The sequence below is a fragment of the Chlorocebus sabaeus genome, chromosome 7 (assembly GCF_047675955.1).
Source record: "Chlorocebus sabaeus isolate Y175 chromosome 7, mChlSab1.0.hap1, whole genome shotgun sequence".
Taxonomy (NCBI): Eukaryota; Metazoa; Chordata; class Mammalia; order Primates; family Cercopithecidae; genus Chlorocebus; species Chlorocebus sabaeus.
The window spans coordinates 59247634-59253633 of NC_132910.1; positions in this window are offsets into that span (position 1 = coordinate 59247634).

Below are 6000 nucleotides of genomic sequence, written 5' to 3' on the forward strand. Positions count from 1 at the left end.
GTCAGAGATAAAATTTCTTTTATCCTATTCTTTCTCTTTACACCTAGAATTGCTGCACACACTGCTAACCTCTTCCCACAATGGGCACAGGGCTATGCAGACAGCCTCCAGCAGGATCCCTGTTGGGCCTATGGCCTGTTACCCCTTTCTAGCACCACAGGTTTACCATGGTGGGTCTCACCTAAGCAAGGGAAAGATTGGAGACATATACAAGTCTTCCTGGATTTAAAACACTGGGCTGGGTCACAAATGATGGGAGTGACTAGGGCAAATATATCAGAATGGCTGCACAACTTTAAATGACCTAGGACAGGGGTCTTTCCTTCACCCGATACTAAAATATATTCATGATGGCACACCTTTTGGGCAAGATGTCTCGTTAACTTTTGTATAGGAGTATATGAAAAGAAAAGGAATGAGGGCCCATTTAAAGTATAATCCTATGATGCCACTTTTGTATTAAAAATGAGCCCAACGACCATAAAACAGGACAGCCCGGACAGCAAGGGAGAGAGAAACAACCCCTAGAGAATTGGCAAATTGACTTTACTCAAATGCTACCTGCCCCAGGAGGGTACAAATATCTCCTAGTTCTGGTGGACGCCTTCTCAGGCTGGGTAGAGGCATACCCATCCTGCTCCGAGCAGGCAACAGAGGTAGTGAAGGTACTGCTAAAGGAAATCATTCCTCGATATGGGTTTCCTGACATTATCCAGAGTGATAATGGACCTTCATTCACATACGAAATAGCCCAACAAGTAAGTAAAGTACTAGGGAAAAAATGGGAGCTACACACAGCCTGGAGGCCTCAATCCTCCAGATAAACTGAAATAATAAATCATACCTTAAAAACAACCCTCGCCAAGCTATGTCAGGAAACACAGCTAAAGTGGCTTCAGTTGCTTGGGATTGCTCTGCTCCAGGTAAGAATAGCTCCCAGAAATGGGATCAAAATAAATCCCTATGAAATCTTTTCCAGGAGGCCTTTTGCAGCCAACTTGTCCCGGGTGGCTAGAATGTCTCCAGACAAGGAACTAACTATTAAAACTTATGCCACTCACTTGGAACAAACTCTTAACCCTTTGCATAAATTTGCTTCTAACAGAAATGTCATAGACTTCGCGGAAGCCCGCCACCCGCTCCAGTCTGGTGATCACATGCTGCGGAAGGAATGGAAGGAAGCTGGTCCTGCCCAACAACTACAAGAGAAAGGGAAAGAGCCCTATGACGGGCTGTCCACTACTGACTCGGCACTGACACTAGCAGGCATCCAGCCTTGGGTTCATCATGTGTGGGTAAAGAAATTCCAGTCACCCGAGAACTCCACCACGGGAATACCTGCAACCACTCAATGGGAGGCAGAGCCCCTAGAGGACCTGAAGTTTCTATTCAGAAAATGATAAGAATTTCTTTTATCCTATTCTTTCTCTTTATACCTAGTATTGTTTCTGCACACACTGCTAACCTCTTTCTACAATGGGCACAGGACTATGCAGACAGCCTCCAGCAGGATTCCTATTGGGTCTGTGGCCTGTTACCCCTTTCTAGCACCACAGGTTTACTGTGGTGGGTCTCACCGATGCAAGGGAAAGATTAGAGACATTTACAAGTCTTCCTGGATTTAAAACACTGGGCCGGGTCACAAATGATAGGAGTGACTAGGGCAAACATGTCAGAATGGCCCATAAACACAACTTTAAATGACCCAGGACATGAAAAGCCATTTTTGATTAACAAAACAATAGACAAAGTTATAGCACTAGCTTGTTAGAACCAAAAGTGCCCATGCAAACTTTTAAACCCCAAAATGTTTGATACCAGAGTGGCTTTCTCCAAATTTGGGATGGGCTCATACGGTTAACCACTTCTACTGGGCACTCAAGTCAACTAGCTCCCTTGTGTTGGGAACAATGAAACCACTCCCTTGACCACTGGCCCAATGCCACATGGGTTATGGGATGGATTCTCTCAGATCGGTGCCAACATATTATAGCATTCCAGCAAAGGGATGTATTTGCCACAGATTGGTCTCAACTGCCCAGCCTAAATATTGGGAGCAACGGCCCAGTATGCTCCCAACAGGACTCAGTAGCTTTGTGGCACCAATTTGTGGCCATGGCTCCCAGTGGGCTGGCTAGGATGCTGCACTCTAGGCCTCCCATGAGCACAAGACTGCTGGGTACAAAAAAAAAAAAAAAAAAAAAAAAAAAATTCCAGCCAGTCTTCCACATATGATTACTAGGTGGACTAAGTCAGTCTTTCATTAGTATGATCATCTAGCTGCAATATTCACGCCCTCAGTAGGGCTAGGAACTGTTATATGACATATAGAAGCCCCAGCTAACTTTACCAAAAGGACTCTGAATGACAGCCTCCAGAGCATCTCTCTAATAAATACTGAAATGTGTCACATGCAGAAGGCTATTCTACAAAACCCAATGGCCTTGGACATCCTTACTGTAGCTCAAGGGGAAACTTGTGCCCTCATCAAAACTGAATGCTGTGTGTATATTCCAGATAACTCTGGGAACATCTCCCTGGCATTAAAAGATATGCACCAGCAAATTCAGGTCATCTCCAGCCCAGAGTTGTCACTAAGTGATTTCTTGCATCATGGTTTGGTGGAAGGCCCTCTTGGTGGCAGAAAATTCTGACGTTCTTAGCCATTATCCTAGGCATAAGTGTCACTTTATGCTGTGGAATGTATTGCTACTGTGTGCTGTTTCAGAACATTCCTTGGACTCACGCAGTTATGTTTTAACAGGCACTGCCCCTAAGACCCCGAAATGAACAGAGGACAGGTGGACCTCTTCCACTCCAACCCCAGTTCAAGCACCCCTGATGACGACCCCTCTCAGCAGCAAAGAGCCAAAATGATCACAACGTCCAGCACTCCAGCAGCTCCTCTGGCACAAACATGACAAAAATCATGCACAAATTGACAGTGGGGATTGTGGCAGGTCAATTCTCCCTGATAATCACACAGAAAAGTCTCTATGACAATCACACAGACAGGCCTGCATAGCACTTCAGTTCCACAGACTAATCTCCACAGAGCTGCCTTAACACTGAGCAAATAGTTAAGCCTAGGGAAATCAGTGCCCAGACATCAAAGCTAGAAATGAAACATGCGGTCAAGACTTCTCCCTAACCTACAGCAAACCAAAATAAAGAGACATTCTTGCATTCCTAGTGCCAGGACCCATCTCGGGTCGATGAAATCTGAGATGAGTCAAAGCAAGAGAGGCAGCTGTTTGAATAAATTCACTGGAGAGCCTAAAAAAGACAAGATAGAAGTCATCACTGTCGTACCACAGTAGACAGGCCTTGAAGGTACTGGGGCCCTTTTAATCAGACTTAGCAAGCATTTTTGCCTCTGATCTTCTAGTCGAAACAAAATTAGTTACCAGTAGACTTAGGCAAACGCTATACTGCATGTAGGCACATAACCCCAACCTATTTAAGCACGAAGAAAAATGTAATACTTTGAGTTGGTCTGGTGGAATTATCTCCGGCCTTCTCCCTGTATCTGGTTACGGCAATAAATTCCCTTCTTCCCTAGTTTGTCTGCTTCTCGTTATTGGGCCGCGAGAAAACACAGCCTGACCCGGCTTGGTTGCAGGAACATGTTCCACAAAAAATGAAAGCATGGCATTCAGAAAACAAGAATTTTTACACTGGAGACAGCTGAAGGGAATCCACAGACTGATGGAAGGGAATCCCAGGATGACTCTGTGTCCCAGTTCTAGAGGGTGATCAGTGAGATGGCTGTGGGAGAGGTCAGAAGCCCTCAGAAACCTTGTTTGAAAAAAAATGAAATTGATAGAGTATTCACTAGGAATAACCATATTAAAAATGATTCAGACAACAGGCAATAGTTCAGTGTTAAATTCATGGTAACTACTTAAAGTCATCAAAAAGGACACATTTATCCTACCCTCTCTGTACAAACTATATTTCAGGGGAATCAAATAGTTGATAAAGGAAAAGTTTGTGCTGACAGAAGAATTTTAGCTAATGCAGAAAAAAAATACTGGATTTATTATTTTTATTTATTGGGTTTTTTATATTTTTTTGAGACGGAGTCTCGCTCTGTCACCCAGGCTGGAGTGCAGTGGCGCGATCTCGGCTCACTGCAAGCTCCGCCTCCTGGGTTCACGCCTTTCTCCTGCCTCAGCCTCCCAAGTAGCTGGGACTACAAGCGCTCACCACCACATCCAGCTAATTTTTTGAAAAATACTGGATTTAAAAAACACCATTTAAAATACCTTATGAAGTAATATTAACAGATATAGGCAATGATCATCAGTGAGTGCTAAAAAATATTAGGTGAAAGGTAGGAAAGAGAATTTTATAATGAGGGGATCAGGCTCATACTGCCTGCATCCACTGATCAATCTTAGCATCTCTAAAACTGAGATGCCAAATATCTTGTGCCTTACAATGTGACATAATTAGCTGTGCACAGCATTAATTGTCTTAGTTTGGATTGTTTAAGAAGCAGGCCTGGGGAGAAGAATTCTAGTACAATAATTTGTTTGGGAGGTGATCCTATAAGTTTCCACTATTGGAGTAGGAAAGTGATACAGGGACAGGAAGGAAACCAATAGCGTTTCATCAAAGAGGCATCCTAGGGCCAGGCGTTGTGACTTAGGCCTGTAATCCCAGCACTTTGGGAGGCGGATTGCTTGAGCCCAGAAGTTGGAGACCAACCTGGCCAACATGAAGAAACCCCCTCTCTACAAAATATGCAAAAATTAGCTGGGCATGGTGGTGCACACCTGTAGTCCCAGCTACTCGGGAGGCTGAGGCAGGAGAATTGCTTGAACCCAGGAGGCAGAGGTTGTAGTGAGCCAAGTTCACACCACTGCACTCCAGCCTGGGCCAAGCAAGACACCGACTCAAGAAAAATACATCATAGGAAACTGAAGCTTAATCCCACTAGGGAACACTAAGAAACAGCATTGAATATGTGCCTCAGAGTATATTACCTAAGAGGAGAGGGAGTTGGAGTATTTATGCAACGTTCTTCAGTTGTTAGTCGAGGACTACTCTCAGGAAATATTCATTCCCTGGTATTTTTGGATTGCATGCACATAGGTCAAGAAGACTCTGGACCCAAAGGAAACCCTCATGCAAAGAAATGGAACTACCCACAGGTGGAAGTCAGAATGATATTTGCCATGATAGTAGGAATTAAGGGGATATAGGTGGGCACCAGCAGTGTTTCCTGTTCCGCCAATGAAGTATGTGTTAAAAAAAAAAAAAAATAGCATGGGTATATTTCTGTAATGTTTCTCTTTGTTTATACAAGAAGTTACTACTTTTTAAGAATAGAAAAAACAACAAAGAATTCTGCAAGGAAAACTATAAATATGTACACACACATGTATATGTACACACAAACATTCAGAGGAAAAATATTTTGCTAAAAGAAACGTAATAATGGTTTTACTGCATAGCTCAGTTCTAAGTCATACATAGTCATGATAATGTAAACTATGAATATAAAGTTTAACAAGATTGCAATATAACTAGATGGAAAAGTTGAAGGGATATGAGAATAAGTATGTGTGTGTGGTGGTGCTGGTAGGAGAGGAGAAATAAATTTTCACTTTCTGTTGTGAGAAACCAATAACAAATGCTTCTAAGGTCTGAATGTTTGTGTCACCTTATGATTCATATGTTGAAATCCTACTCCATGCCCAAAGTGATGGAATAGGAGATGCGGCCTACCCATTCAAGTCTCTGGGACTTGCCAGAAGATTTCTAGGTCAATCTGTGAGAAAATTACCCCTCTAGTCAGGCAGTTTCATTTTACAAATGACTCAGCAAAACTGTGGAGGTACATCTTCTCCAACAAGGAAATTTACTGGAATAAAAGCAAGGTAAGAGGAATAGGGCTCAAGGAAACCTGAAATATCACTTATTAATTTCATCTGAAGTATTTCCTTATGGTTAACATAGTCACTTTTTTTTTCTTAGAAAAATTTCCCCAAA